The sequence below is a fragment of the Capricornis sumatraensis genome, chromosome 16, assembly GCF_032405125.1.
Source record: "Capricornis sumatraensis isolate serow.1 chromosome 16, serow.2, whole genome shotgun sequence".
Lineage (NCBI taxonomy): Eukaryota > Metazoa > Chordata > Mammalia > Artiodactyla > Bovidae > Capricornis > Capricornis sumatraensis.
In genome coordinates, this window is record NC_091084.1 from 38,264,522 (window position 1) to 38,286,933 (window position 22,412).

The following is a 22,412-nucleotide window of genomic DNA, read 5'->3' on the forward strand; positions in this document are numbered from 1 at the left end:
ACAAGTTCAATTCCTGGGTCAGAAAGATCCCCTAGAGGAGGGCGTGCAATCCACTCCAGTATTCTTGCCTGGAGAATCCCATGGATAGAGGAGCCTGGTGGGCTACAGTTCATGAAGTCACAAAGAATTGGATGTGGCAGAAGCAACTTAGCATGCATGCATATGCAGGGTGTAAGTTGCTTTTCTTTCCAAGCTTAGAGCAGATGGGACAATTTTAACAACTTGATGTAAATAAAATAACAACAACAAAAAAAACTCCAGGCAACCTGGTAGTTCAAGACTTATGCTGTCAAGTCTGGGCTTATGCTTATTTTCCTCCATATAGATACCCATTTCTAGCAAAATCTGAGTCTACCCTTTCTCTACTGAATTATGTTGGCATCATTGTGAAAATCATGTGGATTTCTTTCTGAACTCTCTATTCTATTGATTTGCATGTATATCCTTATACCAATCCCACCCTAACTGATTATTGTCACATTATAATGTCTTGAAATCATACTATAGTTATCCAGTTTTGTTTTCCTCTTTCAAAATTGTTTTGACTATTTTTTTGCATATAAATTTTAAAATAAGTTTAATACTATCTTCAAAATATCCATCTAGGATTTTAATTGAGACTGTGTTGAATCTATTCATTATTTGGGGAAAACTGCTATTTTAACAATATTGAGGCTTCCATCCCATGAATATGGTATATTTCTTCATTTTTTCTAGTATTTAAAATTTATCCCTTGCCCTGTTTTTTAGCTTTCAGTATAGAGGCCTGTATCCTTTGGTTATATTTTTTCTAAGTATTTTATTTTTTGTGCTAATGTAAATAGAGATTTTTTAAGTTGCCTTTTAAATTTATCTATTTTTAATTGGAAGATAATTGCTTTACAATGTTGTGTTGGTTTCTGCCATAGAGCAACATGAATCAGCCATAAGTATACACATGTTCCCTTCTTCTTGAACCTCCCTCTCACCCCATACCCATCTCACCCCTCTAGAGCACCAGGTATTCACAGAGCAGTGGATTGAACCCTCTGCATTATACACCAACTTTCTACTAGCTATCTATAAAAATTGGCTTTTCTAATTGCTTATTCTTAGTTTATCTAGTATATGGACACACAAGTGATTTTTAAATCTTTAAAAAAAATTGACGTATAATTCACATATATTAGTTTCAGATGAGAAGGCAATGGCACGCCACTCCAGTACTCATGCTTGAGCAACATTCCTTGGTAGCTCAGAGGTTTAAGCGTCTGCCTGCAATTCAGGAAAGCTGGGTTTGATCCCTGGGTTGGGAAGATCCCCTGGAGAAGGAAATGGCAGTCCACTCCAGTATTCTTGCCTGGAGAATTGCAAAGTGTTGGACACGACTGAACGACTTCACTTTCAGGACTTCTTTATTTTATAACTTGAAGTTTGTACCTTTTGACTCCCTTCACCCATTTTGCTCACCCTTCAACCCCCACAAATCTTTTTTCTTTCTTTTTTAAATTGAGATAACATTGGCTTATGGGCTTCCCCAGTGGCACTAGTGGTAAAGAACCCATCTACCAATGCAGGAGACATAAGAGACACAGGTTCGATCCTGGGTCAGAAAGATCTGCTGAAGGAGGGCATGGCAACCACTTCAGTATTCTTGCCTGGAAGATCCCATGGACAGAGGAGCCTGGCGGACTACTGTCCACGGGGTCGCAAAGAGTTGGACACAACTGAAATGATTTACCATGCATGCAATATTGGCTTATAACATTATATTCATTTCATGTGTACAACATTATATTTCAGCTTCTGGGTATAGTACATCTTGCTCACCCCCCAAAATTTCACCCCCGTCTATCACCATAATTAACACCCTTTACCTGTTTTGCCCTCTCCCTACTTCCACTTCTGCTCTGGTAACCACTGCTCTATGCTCTGTATCTGTTTGTTCATTTTTAAAAAGATATGCCATAAGTGGGTGAAATCATATAGTATTTTCTTTCTTTGTCTGACTTATTTCACTTGACATATTACCCTCATGGCCCATGTTGTTGCAAATGGCAAGATTTCATCTTTTTATGGCTGCGTAATATTCCATCTTATATTTGTACCGCATCTTTTAATCAATTCATCCATCAATAGGGGCTGAGTTTGCTTCCATATCTTGGCTGTTATAAATGATGCTGCAATGAACCTTGGGGTGCATGAATATTTTTGAATTACTGTGTTTTCATTCTTCAGATAAACATCCAGAGGTAGAATAGTTGGATCGTATTATAGTTCTACTTTTAATTTTTTTGTGGAATCTTCATATATTTTTCATAGTGGATACACAAATTTACATTCCCACCAGTAGTGTATGCATGTTCCCTTTTCTCTACAACGCTTGTTATTTGTCATCTTTTTGGTAAAGCCATTCTAATAGATATGAGATGATATCTCATTATGGTTTTGATTTGCATTTCCCTAGTAATTAGTGATTTGCCTGTTAACCATCTGTATGTCTTCTTTGGAAAAGTCCTATTCATATCCTATGCCCATTTTTTAGTCAGGCTGTTTGTTTTTGTTGTTGTTGTGGAGTTGTATATTTCATTATTTTGGATGTTAACACCTGATCAGGTATATGATTTGCAAATATCTTCTCCCATTTGTTAAATTGTCATTTTGTTTTGTTGACAGTTTCCTCTTCCATGCAGAGATTTTTAGTTTGATGTAGTCCCATTTGTTTATTTTTGCTGTTGTTTCCCTTGCCTAAGGTGATATATTCAGAAAGATATTGCTAAAACCAAGAAAGACAACTGATTTTTGTTGCCTACCTTTTATGTCGTGACTTTGCTTAAATTAACTTATTAGTTCTGGTAGGTTATTCTTTTAGATTGCTCAAGATTTTCTGTGGCTAGAACAGAATGTTTTCTGTAGCTAGAAATAATTTTGCTTTCACTTATTTATTTCCAGTCTGTGTTCATTTGACTTCTTTTCCTTTGCTTGTTGCACTGGCTAGGAAATCCAGTACGATATTGAATAGAAATGGTGAGAACAGACATTTTTGCTTAGGTAGAAAGCATGGAAAATTTCACCATTGATCACATTGTTAGCTGTTGGTTTTTCAAATATTCCTTTAATCAGATTGAAGAAGTTCCCTTGATTCAAAATTGCTGAAAGTTTTTATCATGAATGAGTAGTAATTTTTAAAATTCTTTTTTTGTAACTGTTGAAATGATCATGTTTTTCCAACTTTGTTCTGTTTTTATGATAAATTATAATGATTGATTTTCAAATGTTAAACCAACTTTGCATTCTCAGAATAAACTTTACTTGGTCAGATTTATTATCCTTTTTGTATACTGTTGCATTCCATTTAGTCAATCTACTTACATGTTTTTTAAAGCTAATACCCCGACCTTCAGAAAAGTAACTCAATTTATATATTGCAAAAAGCTGTCTTTGTGTTCTGTATATTGTGAGAAATATGAGAGAAGTTATGATTCTCTTCTCAGAGGAGTTTATGGTCTCACTACCTTAAAAGAAAGAATACATGATTGATTTTAATGTATGTTGCAGGCATACAAACTTGAGGGTTTGTGCAGTAGAGGAAAAAGAAGAGAGACAATGATCAGAGTTACTGTGTATCGGTGTTGCCAGAATGTCTTTGTAGAAGACTGAGATTTGCTTTCATCCTCTGTCACAAAAGAGAAATATTTAGACCAAAGTTGAGAACCGAAAGGATATACTTGTAGTAAGGTTTTACCTTAAAGAAGACAGAGAGAAAATTAGGAAAGAAAAATGAAAATTCCTAAACTGGGAATTAGATCTAGTTCTAAATCTTAGCTGATTTTAACTAGTTATGTTGCCATGGGGAAATCACATCATCCTTACGTGCCTCAATTTTCTCCTCTATAAAATGTGTGGTTAGTCCTGATCTGTAGTTCTTGACAAGGAAGGAAAGACAATATACATTTCTGAAAAAGCTCACCAGAACTACTTGTCCAGATAGGAATTGTTGGATTACGTAGTCTCTAAATCTATTTCTATTTCTAAAAACCTCCTATTTTATAATTTTATGAAATCATCAAACTTGGAGTAAAGATTTTGTTTTTAATTTTGTCTTAGTCATTCTCTAATTTCCTGCTCTTGACAAATCATTTCTCCTTAATGGGCCTTATTACATTTATGTTTAAAATGAAAGTATTTGAAAAATGGGTTTCTAAGACCATTCTATTTCTAAGGTCTGTGATCCTAAAGTGAGTTAAATCTATTTATATTATGCATGTGTATATATGTAAAATATGGCAAAGAATTTATTATAATAAAATAAATAACCCTGGTTACATCTTTTATCTGAAATCATTCAGCAGTATTTAGAATCATGGGAAATAAAATACTAAGACCTGCATTGTTAAGCTCATTTCTAATTTTTAATGGGAAATTAAAAATTAGTTGAAATGCTAGTTTCGTGTAGTATCTGCTTCCCTCTTGTCATGCAAAAATCTATGATTTCTATATTTTGTCTAGATGTAGTTTTTCTTTATTATTTACAATCTATTTTAAGAAAGCTTCAAGGGTTATAGGGCTTTAGAGCACCACATATTTAACTATCTGGGGCATAATACATGATTTGAGTCCCCAATATTTTCTAACAGTAAGGTTTGTTTATTAAAGAAACCCCATGCTGTGACTGAATCAGTCTAATAGAAGCCAAGTTTGAACTTGAACATTCAAATGTATGCCCATATATCTTGAGCATATATCATACATAATGATGTGGGGTCTAGACATCTTTCTGGGTTTGTTTATGTCTGTTATGGATTCCCCTCATTATCCATGCTGTTTGAGGGAGACCCCATGGATTCAGCTAGTTTATTGCATACTTTCTGTATTTTAAGACTAACAGACTTCCAAGTGGTCCATATGTTCCAACTTGAAAGATTATTTTCTCACTTCCCTGTTTTATGAGGATGATTAAAGAAAAATAAAATAAGATTTTAGAGAATAGTGGCATGTTTGAGAGTGACTAGCCATAATCCTTTTGGCCATGTTTCAAATATAGTTTTATAATTTTTATGTTTATTATGCAATTCTTTCTAAAATTTTTTGACAAGTTTGAGTTATAGCATCTGTTTTCTTATTTTTAAACCATATTGTATGCCATCTGTTGTTTCATTATCATTGATTATAATTTTTAGGATTTAGTGAAGGTAGATATAGACTTTAATCATTAGTTGTACTATTTTGCACTTCATGTTATATACTCAGAGTGCTAGCTAAAGTTGAGTGAGTATACCTAAAGAATAAATTTTAGATATAAAATTTAAAAAAATGATTTCTACTTCTTATGAATTTGGAAAAAATAATTTATAGTCACATAGCTATCAGATATTATTGTTGCTGTTTTTGTTAAAACTTACCACCTTGACATTTATTTTATAAAATTAGGTATTTCTATGTATAACTACTTAATTTTAAAGAAACTTATTTATATCTTTATAAGTTACAGAACTATTTTTACATCAAGTGAAATAAAGAAATCAAATAACATTGTCAGAATTTGCAATAAATATGGAAAAAGGGTCAATTGTCATTAGAATTTATCAGTATGGGTTTGTTTGAAGGGTGATAGCACTTGCTATAAATATTCATCATGTTCTTAAATCTAGCGATGTTCAGTGGTTAGGTGATTTTATGCCTGTTTATGCTGGAAGCAACAAAAGAAACTTTAAAAACTGAAAACATAAACATAATTGAACCACCCACTTAAAAGAGAAATTGGAATAGATGTTTTCCAGGGGAGAACATGGTTTCTGTGTAAAAAGGGCTAGTGTAACAAGAAGTCATCTATTCTTGATTTCTTTAGACAGCTAGAGCTTTGTGGCTCGTCTAGTTTCTGTGTTTTAAGAGCTTGTTCTGTGTAGCAGAAATAATACAATAAATGGGTTTAACCACATTTGTCTCAGCTAGACAGTCTGCTTTGTCAGAGATTGCTGGTACAACATAAACAAATTATGTGTTTGTAGTGCTTTTCAATGAAAGCCTATCTAACAGAGCTGAGATTGTGTTTCAGCAGCTGTAGATTTAATCTCCTACCTGTCAGTTAAAACAGGCATTTCCTGAGCCAGATAAGGACTGGTTGTAGAGAAGGGAAGTAGTCACAGCTGGACAAAGATCTATTGTTACTGGCTGATCATTTCTATGTAGATTCAACTCCATGTTCTACCATGGAAACTACAATCATAGTACAATTTTAAAGGAGCTAACCTGACCTTTTATATTGGTAAATTAAGAAGAATTAGAGACTCAAAGCTGAGCTTTGTGTCATTAATATTTGGAAATTGTCAAGTGGAGCTAAAAATAAGTGTCTGTAGCTTTGATCACCATTATTCTAGATTGTTGTGGACATGATAATGCCTGCTTACAATTTGTAATGACATTTTTAGGAATTCAAATTTTAATGCAAGCTCTGTGTGTGTGTTAGTTGCCCAGTCTTGTCCGACTCTTTGCGATTCCATGGACTGTATAGACTGCCAGGCTTCTCTGTCCATGGAAATGAAGTAAAGTCAAAAATTAAATCTATGGATAGATACTTTATGATGTGACTCATATATCATAAGGCATGTTTGTTTTTCTTTTTTTGTCAGAGGGGAATGCAGGGGGTTCCGTTTCTCTCTTTGTTTCACTTTCTTACTCATAGAAATTTATAAAGTTAAGTTGAACTATCTTAAAACTAGTCAAGTTGATGTGGAGAAAATGTCTATCTCTACATTCAATTAAATTATAATATTATTCTGAGTCCCATGTCTCCCAAGTCATGAATGACTGATAGTAGGGATTCATGGATTGGTCCTTGTATATATAAGAACTTGGCCAGCAACCTAAATGCACAGTTTCTCAATTGGCAGCTTAAACTTCAATTTAGTTTATGAGTTCTCAGATTTAAAGATGAATATATATGTCTTAGTTTAATTAATTTTTATAATTACATTTCAATTAAAAATTTTATAGCAGCTTTCACTTTGAAGAGTTTTTTATTTACAACATTTGATCTTCACAAAGTTTTTGTAAGGTACCTATAACATGGGGGTTGGAAGTTTTCATTTGTGATATGCAAGGAACAGAGTAATCAGGTCAAAATTGTGGATATAAAAGACAGTACTAATTTTTTTAAAGCCCACAGGATTCTTGCTTGGTTGTTGTTTGCTTGATTCTTCCCTTCTTCTCTTCCTTCTTTGCTTTCTTTCTTATTTTTCTTTTCTTTCCTCTCATTCCTTTTCTTTCCTCTCATTTCTTTCCCTTCCCTTTGCTTTCCTTTTCTCTTCCCCCTTTTTCTTTTCTTAATATCTTGTGGTTAGGGCAAACCTGTCTTAATACTACTTTGGTGTTTTTCATGGTACAGAAGACTGGCTAAGATTTTATATTGTGCATGTGTGCTAAGTTGCTTCAGTCAAGTCCGACTCTTTGCAACCCCATGGACTGTAGCCCTCCAGGCTCCTCTGTCCATGGGATTCTCCAGGCAAGAATGCTAGAGTGGGTTGCCATGGCCTGAACTCCTGGAGGAGGAGCAATTGAACCTGTGTCTCTTATGTCTCCTGCATTGGCAAGTGGATTCTTTACCATTAGCCACACCTGGGAAGCCCAAGATTTTATACTGTATCTATCTTTAAATCTAATGTATACAATGCTCCTGTATCTATTTTTTTGCCCAACATTAAAAATTGTTGTCAAGGGCCATATATACTGTGTCTCAGATGGAGTGAAATAACAATTTTATATATAAAATCAAAGACAAAGAAGTATGAGAATTTCTTAGTAGTATTTCTTTAAGAATGTGTGGAAAATTTGGTATGTTCATTTTCCATTTTGAATTCTGGTTATTTTTGTTTGTTTTTTTATTGACCTGAGTGGACTATTTTGTTTCATTTTGGGTGTGAATTTTTCTATTCCTTTTCAGCTGTGATTGCATAAGTTATTATTAATCACTCTTAAATTATGCTATTGGCCTATTGTTCTTTATAACAGCAAGGAATATGATTTGAGGTGAATTGCTGCAGCATCTGACTCTGTATTGTAAATTCCATTTCATTTGGCAAATATCACATTAATCTCAACTACCAATAAAAAAAGCAAAAGAAGTTTAATTTAACCTGTGTTTTGAGCCAGTTTGCATATATTAAATTTTCTACTCTTCTGATCTTTACTAACAGTTGATTTTTTTTCTCATAGGAAAGTTGACAGGTAGCTTAAATCTCATTTTAAATATTCCTACTTCTCCCACACAGAGACTGAATTAAGAATTTATATTTTTAGTTTTGTCAGTAAATTTCTTGACTGCTTAAAAATTTTATTCAGACATAATATTTGGGGAAAAGAATTACAGTCGTAATTACAGATTCAGCAGTAGCCACTTAGATTTTAATCCCTTATACTCTTCTCTCCTACCAGCATAAAAAGGTGCAAGTGTTGGTTAGTGATATGCTTCTTGTCCCATGAAATCACAGGAAAGGTCTGTTTTAGCCAATCAGTTAATCAGTCAGTTAGATAATGACTCTTTGCCTTTCATATTTGGAGGGGGTGTCCTAGTAGCATGCTACAAATTTATCTGCAAGATATCTTCCTTCTGCTTGAGCAGAGAGGATATATAAGACGGGGAAAGTTTACTGTTATCCCCGTTTTTGGACTGTTGGTCTCTCTGCTTTCATTCTGAGTCAATTTTTCTCACAGCAACCGGAGTCATTTTTATAAACCTAAATCAGGCCTCATGCAACTTTAGGTCATTTAACCCTATGCTATACCGTTTCCTCAGAGAAACATTTCTTGACCACCCCTATCCAAAATAGTCCTCACTACTGCCTACTGACTACCTCCTGCTACTCACCCTCTGCCCCTCAAACTCTATCTCATTATCTTACTCTATTTTCTTCATAGCATCTATTTTCAACTGGCATTTGTTGTATTTAATATATATTTTGTCATGGGTGTGTGTATACACACACATATATACATATTACATCCATTTGTATATTGTCTGTCTTTCCTAGGAGATAGTGGTAGGGAAGGAATTTTGTCTACCTCTGGGTCCCCAGTGCCTAAAATGGTGTAAAATAACTGAAAACCACTAAGTAATTCAGCACAATGTATGCAATGTAACGTTGACAGAGGAAAATAAATTTATACTTAGGGAATTTTCATAGAGGAGTTTGAGCTCAACTTCAAAGGGTAGGTCAGATTTGGGACAACAAAGGGGAAAGGAAAGGTCATTCTACATAAGTGAAAAAAAAAACGTCATGCACAGAAACTTAGAAGCTACTGAAAGCAAGAGGGGAAAGGGGAAATGATAGTAAGAAAGAGATTTGAAAGGTATGTTAAGAATATGTTGTGTGGTGATTTCAATGCCAGCTCAGGTTAAGGAACTTGGATGTTATTTTCTTTAATAGGAATATTTCTTTATTGTATATAAGTTATTTAATATGAACATGCTGCTACCAAGTCGCTTCAGTCGTGTCCGACTCTGTGTGACCCCATAGACGGCAGCCTTCCAGGCTCCCCAGTCCCTGGGATTCTCCAGGCAAGAATCCTGGAGTGGGTTGCCATTTCCTTCTTCAATGCATGAAAGTGAAAAGTGAAAGTGAAGTTGCTCAGTTGCCTCCGACTCTTAGTGACCCCATGGACTGCAGCCCACCAGGCTCCTCCGTCCGTGGGTCCGTGGGATTTTCCAGGCAAGAGTATTGGAGTGGGGTGCCATTGCCTTCTCCGAATATAGACATAGTACTAAATAAAATACAAAAATAAAGAAAACTGCTCCTTTTGAAACAGCTTGTTAGCTTGTCCTTATATCGGCTTCAGTGTTGTGTACTTGCACATTTAGTTGGGGTAGCAGGTGTAGAAGTGTGTGTGAGTGTATGTGGATGAGTGTGTGTATGTGTGTAAGTGTACATGCTGAGAGTGGGACAGGTGTTGTAGGTTACATTACAAAATGAATTACAGTTGCATGTCTTTAACTTTTTGCTCTAAAAAGGCCTGAAAGTGAAAGTGAAGTTGCTCAGCCATATCTGACTCTTTGCGACCCCATGGACTGTAGCTTACCAGGCTCTTCTGTCCATGGGATTTTCCAGGCAAGAATACTGGAGTGGGTTGCCATTTCCTTCTCCGGGAGATCTTCCCAACCCAGGGATTGAACCTGGGTCTCCTGCATTGTAGGCAGATGCTTAACCATGTGAGCCACCAAAACCTGAAGGCTGTTTGATTTGTGGCTATGGTCACTATTTATGCCTTTGAAAAAAATGTGTTAGTTGCTCAGTCATGTCCGACTCTTTGCCACCCCATTTAGCCTGCAGGCTCCTCTGTCCATGGAATTCTCCAGGCAAGAATATTGGAGTGTGTAGCCATTCTCTTCTCCAGGAGATCTTCCAGACCCAGGGATCAAACCTGCATCTCTAGCATTGTAGGAAGATTCCTTATTGCCTGAGCCACTAAGGAATCCTGTTTATGCCTTTACTCAGTGTTTATTTCTTATAAAGTTCCCTTTACTTTACCTCTCTGCACCCCTGAACACATATAGGCCTCCTTGGTCTATGAACCTCTACAGGCCTCCATGAACACATGGTCTTTCACTGATATGTCCAGGGAGGATTATCTTGCCGTGACTGGGACCCAGCTGTCAATAGCTTAGACATCTTATTTATGTTCTGTTCAGAGTTTATGTTTCTCAGTCCTCCTAGCTTAAGATGAAACTGTTTCTGCTCTCTTGTTAGGTGTTGCTTAAATGTTTTTCTGTCATTTGTTCTGTATTGCATAACCAGTCCACTGTGATAAAACAAACTTTTTTAATATTTTGAAAAACTGTATCCCTGGCTCTTCTGATGAGAACAGTTTATCATTTGTCAGAAAATTGATGATGATGAAATTATTAGAGAAGTTTAGAGGCATCTCTAAATTATACTATAGAAGAATTTCAACAGATCTATTAGGAGAGCTCAGCCATTAAAAATATCTTCAAATAAATGAACCAAATCAATTTTTATATTTTTCTTACCAACAAGTGGACTTCAAAGTCAGACTGTGGCATACCAAAAGAAAAGATCACTGCAGCGAAGTATGTTTGAAGCAGAGGTATATTCCTATTGCCTTGATTTGAGGACTGCAAAGGATAAAAGGACTTTAAATTGGTTCAGAAGATTTAAAAATTATCAAAAGTATTGTAGCTTATTTTTTAAATAACAGAATGAAAGTTTTTTTTAATGCATTTGTATTATAAACATTTGTTGAATCCCTGCTCTGTACAAGACAAGGAGTTTTACTAAGATGCAAAGTCCCTTCCTTTAGGTTACTTGTGCATATTTTAACAAAAACTGTAGTTTAAGATGTAAACCTGCATTTCTGGAGAAGGAATTTAATAATTGAACTCTGGTCATTGCTAACAGAGTAAGCCTGCATAAAATACTTCAGGGGTAAAAGCCAGATTGCCTTCATTACAGGTCAAAAGTTTATGAAATGTTTATGTCTGAATTTGGTTGTTACAAACAAAGGAATGGCGCATTCTTCACAATGTTACTATATTTATGTGGCACTTATACAAAATTAAAAAATTAATTTCCATCTTGGCAAAACACTTTGATCATTGTGTATTTAATGGGGTTTCCATTTGAGAACAACAATCATTAGTCTCTAATACATTTCATATTTCTGTGGAAATAAGACAGGGTGGAATAAGAAACATTCGTCTTCACTAGTCTTTGGAAATATCTAAAGTAATTGACTAGCTCAGTCTTCTGTGATGGCCTGGTGACCACTAACTGTGACTGTTTGCATAATAGTCAACTCTTCACTTCTGTAGTGATAACTGTTTGTATCTGATTAAAATTAAGACTGTTTTAGTTCTCTTGACTTTTCCAGAAGTTGCAAAAATTGAGATTTGCTGTTCTGCTTTAACCAAACAAATGCACACATGGGGATAACAATATGCTGAGTTTATGCAGATTTTACAGCACGAATCTGAATAAAATACCCACTAATAGATCCTTAAGGAGTAATAAACACACATGAATTTTCCTTAGTTGCACTTTAAAGTGATTTTAACATACTACTAGACCTTAACAATAATATTTAATTGACAAGATTATGCATTTGTATGGATTGAAAAGGTGGTACATATCTAATTCCAAATGAATCATAAATTTTACTTTTGCATAACATGTTTTATTAATTTCTTTATGGCCAGGACATTCTACTTCCCTCCTGGTGAGAGTTTCTTAAAACATAGTAAAATAATTTAAACACATTTAATTAACATTTGTCATCCATTTTATAAAGTAATTTGACTTTTGTCCTCATAAATACTCTCAAAATTTTTCTTGGTTTGAAACTATAGGAAGACTATGGAAAGATATGTGATGGAATTTTTGTTGTAATTTATTTTTCTTTTTAAGCAAATCTTTCTCTGTTGACCACTTTCCAAAGTAAGCTGACAAATTGGATGATGTATACTACTGCATAAGTGAAAGCAAACTTAACATTTCTACCTGATAAAGCTATGGGCTTCTCTAAGGCATCTTTTTATTCCTAGTGCCCAGCACAGTACTAGGCAGATAGTGCTCAGTTCAGTTCAGTCGCTCAGTCGTGTCCGACTTTGTGACCCCATGGACTGCAGCACGCCAGGCTTCCCTGTCCATCACCAACTTCCGGAACCTGCTCACACTCATGTCCATCGCATCAGTGATGCTGTCCAACCATCTCATCCTCTGTCGTCCCCTTCTCCTCCCATCTTCAGTCTTTCCCAGCATCAGGGTCTTTTCCAATGAGTCAGTTCTTTGCATCAGGTGGCCAAAGTATTGGAGCTTCAGCTTCCGCATCAGTCCTTCCAATGAATATTCAGGACTGATTTCCTTTAGGATTGACAGTGCTAGGTGCTCAGTAAAAGCTGTGGAATAGTTGAATGAAGACAGGCACTACTGACTTTACAGAGTAACATGTCTCTTAGGGGCCCAAGAGTTCATTTTATACACGTGGAACTCTTTATTTCAGGAAGTAAAGGGACATATAAGTAAGAAATGCTAAAAATCATGATTACATCAGTACCGCATCCATGTTGTTTTCATTGAAAATTCATTATTTAAACAGAACATGTACAAATGAATAAGAAATAAAGTAATGATGTTTGACTACTGATGATCCTGGTAGATTAATGAGATACTTGCCCATTTTCAAAAATACAAATAGAGCAGACTGTATACCGTATGCTGAAAATATAAAAAGATGTTAACACAAAGGACATGCAAAGAATTGGCCTTTTCAGGGCTATTAACATTTCTCTGAATATACACCTAAAGAAGATTTTTAAAATACGTGCTATTGATCTGATAAATGGAGCCATTGTACTGTTACTCTCAAAGATCATTCTCCTCCTTTGTAATCAAGAAAGGGAGCTGGAAAGTACTAAACCGTGGAGTGGATTTGAAATAGCTGTCTTTAAAGACCCACCTATAAAAAGAGTTGCTTTGTTTGCATGCCTTAATCTTGGTAGTAAAGGTGGGGATGATATGTATCATCTCCATTTTTTCCTATGAATATTTCAGATGTTTTATTAGATATATTTACTAGTGTAAATTAGTAAAGACAAGTAAACTAGTGAAGCTATTTTCTGTTCTTTTCCTTGAAATTAACTTTTTAAATATAATATACATAAAGAAAAGGTTAGCTATTCATTAATCTTCAAAGACACGACTTTGAAAGACTAAAGCTGTTTTTAAAAAGGATGCCCATAAACTGCAATATCTTTAGTTTATTCTACCTTTCTAGGAATTTTCCTGGCCCTTTAGTGAAGATTTTGAAAAGATTGGTGACAGTAGTCATCAAAATTACAGGAAAATAAATTGCATTGTGTGAAAGATGAATGGTAACAAAGTGTTTTGCATGTTATCCTTGTGGGAGTTTGAGAGAGAGAAAATGTCTTGCCTTCAACAAACAAATAAACAAAGCAGAATCTTTTTCTTATATTATTTGTACAGTTATTATCCATTGGATGTTGGTGGGAAACATCTAGGAAGATTGGACTCTGTGTTCTTAAAGATTCAGAAAATTTGTGTCTCGTAATTGCTCCTGATAAAATATCAGTTTGATTATTCTCCTGCTAGAGCTAGTTGGATTCTCTATAAGCAAGGATTTGCAATCCACCATTAGTGGTACCAGCCAGAGATTTGCTAAATAAGACAAATGAAGAGCAGACAAAATGATATCAAAATTTATTTAAACATCATTCTTAAATCTTCTTCTACAATGAGAACAGCTACAGCTCTATACTTTTTTGCAGTTATATTGACAATAATATTACCCTATGGAAATTAGTGCTCAGAAAACAAGTTCTTGGGTCCTCGATGATTCTCCTGTTTATTAGTTGGCACAAAATGCCTACTATGTATGTCCTTAGCCCTGTGATAAGAGCAATGGAGCATAGAGCAATATAAGTGTCACAGGCTATTCAAGACCCTCCATTTACTTGGTGAGAGACGATTAATGAATTGAAACAATTAGAGAATAGTCAGGTAGGCTGTATACAAGGCTCCTCTGGATACTTCAAACTATAGTCAATATGTTGACTACTGCTTTATGCTTTTTACTGCTTTATGCTTTTCAAGTCAGGGAAAAACAGAATCTTAAAAATTTAGACAAAAAAAAAAGTTTTACAACTAAAGGGTTTGTTTTAAAGCATTATTTATCCTATCAAATGAGACCCTTTCCCTCCTAACTCTCCAGAAATAGCTGAGATTTGGCATGCATTTTTTGGCAGTAAGAAGATACCTCCATGCCTTGAAGGCTTTTCATGTAAGGTTCTGGGGACTTTATTTCTTTCACTCTAGACTGTACAGCTTTTATAACGGTAACACTTTATGCAAATAACTCAGCTACTCTTTGCAATAAAGAATATGGCCTTTAAGGAAATTCCGCCCCCACCTCACCCCCACCCCTAGCCCCACCCCTTTCTGTCTTTCTTTATGCCCTGCCTCTCCCTCTAATTGCTCTTTCTCTCTTGTTGTATTTTTTGTCTCTGTCTTCCCCTCCCTCCTTCATGATTTACAAACATTGGAAACATTCCTTCCAACAGATTAAGGAAGCTTTCTCCAATTAAATCACAGGAGGAATGATTTTCTAGAAATAAGACATTAAAAAGATTTTCACTTGCTCACTTGTCTTTAGGTGAAGACATTAATATTGTTTATGATTTTCAATACAAATACTTATTTCCTGTCACTAAGAAAAGTTAAATAATCCTCATGAAAGAAAATGAGCCCCCCTGAGTGTCACTCTGTTTGCATATTAGCACGTAGCCAGGTCTCTGCCAAGTTGCTTTCTGACTGACTGCTGCAGATGCTCTTTCTCAAGTATTCTGAGTCATATCTTTAGTGCAAGTCTTCAGGGACAAACAATAGCACCTGTTCCTCACAAGATATCAGGCCAGTTAGCCCATTCATGTATCTTTAATGAAGCTCTGGGGCAGATGGCAAAAAATGGCATCATCAACTTAGCACAGAGAAAACAAAGGGCATAAGTGTTGATGCAACAATGCTGTTTTACGAATAGAAAGAGACAGAACCTAAGTGTTTCACGTGCATCTGCTGCTGTCTCGATTGTCTAAAAGATGTGAGTTACACCCTAGCAATTAAAATTTCTGGGCATGTAGCCTATTTGATCAAGAATGTGTTCTTCACCCTCTGCAAAAGGGAAATGCTTTGGTCCGGGATTGTGGAAGTTTAGAATTAATGGGCAGTTATGCTTTAAGGGATACAGTTTGCTTCTTTCCTGATGCACTGACTAGCTCCACCTATGACAGGGTACCTGGATTCTCATTAGTCATTCCAGTTACGTACCCAGTTAGTGCTGCCTTCCAAAGCAATAAAAAATAATGCACTTTTATGCTCAGAGATTATTTTTGGTTACAGTAAGTTTTACTCTTTGTATTAACAAAATCAGTTTTACTCCTACTTATGGGATAATTGAACATTCTTTGACATTGCCTTTCTTTGGGATTAGAATGAAAACTGACCTTTTCCAGTCCTGTGGCCACTGCTGAGTTTTCCAAATTTGCTGGCATATTGAGTGCAACACTTTCACAGCATCATCTTTCAGGATTTGAAATAGCTCAACTGGAATTCCATCACCTCCACTAGCTTTGTTCGTACTGATGCTTTCTAAGGCCCACTTGTCTTCACATTACAGGATGTCTGGCTCTAGTTGAGTGATCATACCATTGTGATTATCTTGGTCATGAAGATTTTTTTTGTATAGTTCTTCTGAACTCATCTCACACGCTAGTAAAGTAATGCGCAAAATTCTCCAAGCCAGGCTTCAGCAATACGTGAACCGTGAACTTCCAGATGTTCAAGCTGGTTTTAGAAAAGGCAGAGGAACCAGAGATCAAATTGCCAACATCTGCTGGATCATGGAAAAAGCAAGAGCGTTCCAAAAAAAAAAAATCTATTTCTGCTTTATTGACTATGCCAAAGCCTTTGACTGTGTGGGTCACAATAAACTGTGGAAAATTCTGAAAGAGATGGGCATACCAGACCACCTGACCTGCCTCTTGAGAAACCTATATGCAGGTCAGGAAGCAACAGTTAGAACTGGACGTGGAACAACAGACTGGTTCCAAATAGGAAAAGGAGTACGTCAAGGCTGTATATTGTCACCCTGTTTATTTAACTTCTATGCAGAGTACATCATGAGAAACACTGGACTGGAAGAAACACAAGCTGGAATCAAGATTGCCGGGAGAAATGTCAATAACCTCAGATATGCAGATGACACCACCCTTATGGCAGAAAGTGAAGAGGAACTAAAAAGCCTCTTGATGAAAGTGAAAGAGGAGAGTGAAAAAGTTGGTTTAACGCTCAACATTCAGAAAACAAAGATCATGGCATCTGGTCCCATCACTTCATGGGAAATAGATGGAGAAACAGTGGAAACAGTGTCAGACTTTATGTTTTTGGGCTCCAAAATCACTGCAGATGGTGACTGCAGCCATGAAACTAAAAGACGCTTACTCCTTGGAAGAAAAGTTATGACCAACCTAGATAGCATATTGAAAAGCAGAGACATTACTTTGCCAACAAAGGTCCGTCTAGTCAAGGTTATGGTTTTTCCACTGGTCATGTATGGATGTGAGAGTTGGACTGTGAAGAAAGCTGAACACTGAAGAATTGATGCTTTTGAACTGTGGTGTTGAAGAAGACTCTTGAGAGTCCCTTGGACTGCAAGGAAATCCAACCAGTCCATTCTAAAGGAGATCAGCCCTGAGTGTTCTTTGGAAGGAATGATGCTAAAGCTGAAACTCCAGTACTTTGGCTACCTCATGCGAAGAGTTGACTCATTGGAAAAGACTCTGATGCTTGGAGGGATTGTGGGCAGGAGGAGAAGGGGACAACAGAGGATGAGATGGCTGGATGGCATCACCGACTCGATGGACGTGAGTTTGGGTGAACTCCGGGAATTGGTGATGGACAGGGAGGTCTGGCATGCTGCGATTCATGGGGTCGCAAAGAGGCAGACACGACTTAGCGACTGAAATGAACTGAATTTATGGGATGATTGAGGGTCTTCCCTAGTAGCTCGGATGGTAAAGAATCTGCCTACAATGCGGGAGACTTGAGTTTAATCCCTGAGTCTGGAAGGTCCCCTGGGGAAGGCAATGGCAACACCCACTCCAGTATTCTTGCCTGGAGAATTCCACTGACAAAGGAGCCTGGCAGGCTACAGCCCACTGTGTCTCAAAGCATCGGACATGAATGAGCAACTAACATATACACATGGGATAATTATGGCTCAGCAGGTAAAGAATCCACCTGCAGTGCAGGATACACAGGAAACCGAAGTTCGATCCCTGGGTCAGGAAGATCCCCTGAAGAAGGAAATGGCAACCTCTCCACTATTCTTGCCTGAAAAATCCCATGGACAGAGGAGCCTGATTGGCTACAGTTCTCGGGATCACAAAGAGTTGGACATGACTGAGCAACTAAGCATAGCACAACACATGGGATAATTAAAGAATCTGAATTTGGGCTAAGGGAAAACTACACTTTCAAGAAAAAAAGATGCTATTTGAAATTTTGATAACTTCTTGAAAAAGACATGTGGAGACTGGTCACTCTTTGATGGAATTCTATTATTTCTTATTCTTTAGTAAAATATTTTTGGAACTTGCTGTTTACAATGTGACTGCCTTTCCTGGCATGTTACCAAATGGGAAAATAAGATGATGGGAAGATAAAGGAAAGGCAGGCTTACGTTCTTCAGAGCAGGATGGGACTTTTCTCTTTTATCAAAATTCTTTATCTTCCTTAGGCACTGATATGCAGTGCAGTAAACTTAATTCACAACTTCCATAGAAGAAAAATAGTTTAGATGCTTATGTGATGGTTGTATGGCCACCAAATCCTCTTTCCTTACCCCCCTCCACCCACCTTGTTCTTGCTTTCCATTTTTGTCCCACCTCCAACCAATAATCTTCTAGTAGGTAAAATAAATGGAAAGTTCTGAAAGAGGAACTTATTGCTTTAATTCATGATTTCCACTCACTTTATTTGCACTAGGTCATACTGGTGAACTTTGTATGAAAGGTGGTAGTTGGAAGTATTCATAGAACTTTAATTACCTGTGCTACCTTTTATGACACATAATTTTTAAAAAATGGTATCCCATTGGTAAAATCTGAGTAAGGCTGTTGGATTGTGTCAATGTCAGTGTCCTGGTTGTGATATTGTTCTATAATTTTTCAAATTTCTTCACTGGGAGAAACTGAGTAAAGTATACATGGGATCTTTTGTATTATTTATTATAACTGCATGTAAATTCACAATTATATTTAGCAAAAGGTGACTTTATGCTTAATATAGTACTTAAAAGTATAGGCTTTGAGCCTTACATCCCTGGCCTTGAATCTTGGCTCCATCACTTCTTAAGTGACCATGTTACCTAATTTCTCATTGTTTTGTCTTTCTCCTTAAATAAATGAGGACAGTAACAGTAGGTACCTGATAAAACTTTGAGAATTAAATGAGATGGAGCATTTAAATCACTTTCCCATATGCTTGACATATAGGAAAAACTGGAAAATATTAGTTGCTGTGATGATGCTGATGGTTTCTATGATTAGAGATATAAGAGAGAGCTTTTCATCGTTTCTCAGCCTGTGTTCTAACTGGCTCCTGGGTATTTTGGCTGATATTTAATGAAGGCATTTTGAATTTGCACATCATTATTTTACTTAAAATAAGGTCAATTTTATCATTTGGATCTAAATGATTATTGCTAACGAATTAAATGGAATTGATGACAAATTTGAGATCAATGTGTAGGTACAAAATAAGAGAGAAGAAACAGACTGAAACTGAACAACATAGTATCTATACTCCATAGTATGAATATTTCAGAGACACATCTCTGAAACATAAAATTATTTTCAGTTGCAGCCCTTCAGATTTTCTCTATGCAGAGAACGTACATGTATGATTTCTCACTTTTCTTTTCCTGAAGTCCATGCGATGTAATGGAAAAAGCGCTGAACAGGGTGCAGAAGTTCTGGACTCTAGATCCAGGTCTGTTGCAGGCAGTGTGACCTCAGTTTCACCTTCTCAAGCCACCTGGTTCCCTAGGTGTAAATTGTGAGATCTGAATTGGATTAGTGACTCTCAAAGAATGGTCCTTGAACCAAGGGCACTAACTAGCTTCACTTAGGAACTTGTTAGAACAAGTATACTCAGGTTCCCACCTCAGATCTACTTATTTCTGAGAATGGGGTCAAATAATTTTTGTTTGAACAAGCCCTCCAGATGATTCCAAAGTCCACAAAAGTTTGAGAATCTCCTCTCTGGATTAATTTTAGTCTACATTCTAGACTGTTGGCCCCAACCCCCAGAGTTTCTGTTTCATAGGTCTGGGCTGGAATCTGATAATTTGCTTTTTTTAAAGGCTCTCAGGTATTGCTGATGCTGCTGGTTGGGTACCACACTTCGAGAACTACTAGGTTAGATAAACTCTAAGCTTCACTTCACCTCTTTGGTTCCATCATTATCATTGTTTTCACAATACCTTCTGTCCCCCTCCTTATTTACTTTATTTCTCAGTTTATTGAAACTGCTTCTTATCTCACAGCATTGAAACTTTCTAAAATATCCTGTTATGTAGAGGAAGATGGACAGAAAAGAACTTCCCTAAGTTCTTACAGCTTATGTTAGTATGAAAAACCTACAGCTCTTTAATGTTAAAAATGACCTTAATTAGTTAACTTTAGTCTCTCAGTTATATAGCTAGCTACAAAGGAAATATCTTCAGACATCAAGATTTAATAATTAAAGTCTGATACCTGATTGCCATTGATGCCCTTATGTTTAAGATCTGAAGAGCTTGGGCTCCAATGTAAAAATGAAATTATTTTTCAGATGCTGTTTAATGAATAACACTAAGGATCCCAATTTACATCTTCAAATGAGCCTTTTAATCCCACCTTTTTTTTTTTTCCTTCGTGTTCTGGATATTTAGAATAAGATAATGCTCAGTGAGACATGGGTCTGCTAAAAACAAACAAGCCTCTTCCTGCCAAACTGAATTATTTATTTGACTCTTGTTTTCTATTTGAAGTAGAGTTATGGGTTAAGATCCACTGTTTCTTGTATTAGTTCTTTAGTAGTCTGATAAATTTCTAGTACTGAATAGCAAATTGGATAAGAAAAACTAAGAATCTAATATTTACTGAGTGCCTATTAAAGGCTAGTCACCGTGCCACAAGCATTACTTTTCTAGTTTATTTAATCCTCACAACAACCACACTGCTAACTACCAGCTAAGTTAGTACACATTAGCTTTGGTTTTTACATGAAAAAATAGACTCAGGAAGGCTGAGTAACTGTTCAAGATCACACTGCCAAGGAAATGACACTATAGATTTAAGCTTTAGATTCATTTGACAATAAAGCCTTTGTAGACATAGTAGATTCTGAATAAATGTGTTGAATGAATGGAGGAATGACTATATTACATTATCTTCCCAATGTTGACTTTTAAACAAACGTAGAATTATAAAGTTGAAAATGCACCATAGGTCATTACCTAATTAGAGTTTAAGTTATGTCTGTTCTTTAAATTATCTGTGACATATGAGTATACAGCTGTTACTTGACCACTTCCCTGGAGGAGGGCATGGCAACCCATTCCAGTATTCTTGCCTGGAGAATCCCATGGACAGAGGAGCCTGGTGGGCTACAGTCCATTGAATCATCTGAGCGCACACACACATAGGAAAATGGTGCAAAGAACCTCTTTAATCACAGTGATTATTGAATAACTCATTATTGGAAAATTCTTCTTTGCATTAAACTTCTCTAAAATATTTCTTTTGAGCCTAGTTCTGTTCTTTGTAATCACTCAGACTTAATCAAGTTCTTCCATACATAATTCTTTCAAATATTTCAGCATAAGTGTATATCTTCTCTCTCCCAATCAAAATAGCCCCCATTTTTTCAGCTTCTTCTCAAAATCCATAACACATAATAATGATTTAATAAATATTCATTGAAAGAAGGAAAGAAAAAATTTATTTGATACCTAGACTCCCCACTTTTTGTTTCCTTCCTTTAGAATGTGAAGCATCTGTGCTGTGTTCTGGGTATATGGTCTTAGCATTTCTAAAGCTAAATGAAGTGATTTCCTTTGATATACTCTTATACTAAACAACAGTCACCCACAAAAATATCATGTCTTATTTTCTGACATAGAACAGTGCTGTCATCTTTGACATCTCATGTTTGCAAGCTGGAATTGAACAGCAAACCTAGTGCTTTTCTTCAGGGCTAAAGGCAAGACCTAGGCACCAGGGGATCAGCTCCTGTTTAAGCAGGCTATGTTTGTACTCAAACATACAAAACTTGGGCTTACCTCAGCTAAAATGGAAGAAAAAGCTGCCCAAAGCTAGTTTCTTTCACGCCCCACTGGCAAGGTAGTAATTGCACAAAGACCTTTTTATTATAAGTTGATTTTCCTGAGAAATGAATTCAGAGAAGTACTGTAAAGGGTTTATTTTTTCTTGCCCTTTATTAACCCACATCTTAGGGCTTTCCCTAGAGAGAAACTATTGGTAAATGAAACCTCTTAGACCTGCACAGGAGCATTTTTGCAATCTGTCCCTGGCTGTGAAGGGAACAGGGACAGGATAAGGCAAGTTGATGCTATTTAAACAGGGTCATCAGCCAGTATATGGAATTTTGCCTAAAGAGAATATTTAGGAATTTAAACGGGGGAAGGGTTTGGGGTTGGTAGACTACTAGTCAAGGTTTGTATCTTAAACAGGATATAATGCAGCTTTTTTATACTAGTAAGGAGAGTAAAGATCCTGTTTGAACTTAAAGATCATTGCTGTTAGTACATCCTAGTTTTGATCTTTAAGTAACAAAAGTCCTATAGTT

The 22,412-nt window shown here is 36.2% G+C and overlaps 1 protein-coding gene across 4 annotated transcripts in view; it reads left to right on the top strand.

Moving 5' to 3' along the window:
- Positions 1-22,412, top strand: part of SOX6 (SRY-box transcription factor 6) — a 408,021-nt gene that overhangs the window by 246,616 nt on the left and 138,993 nt on the right. The window lies entirely within an intron of this gene.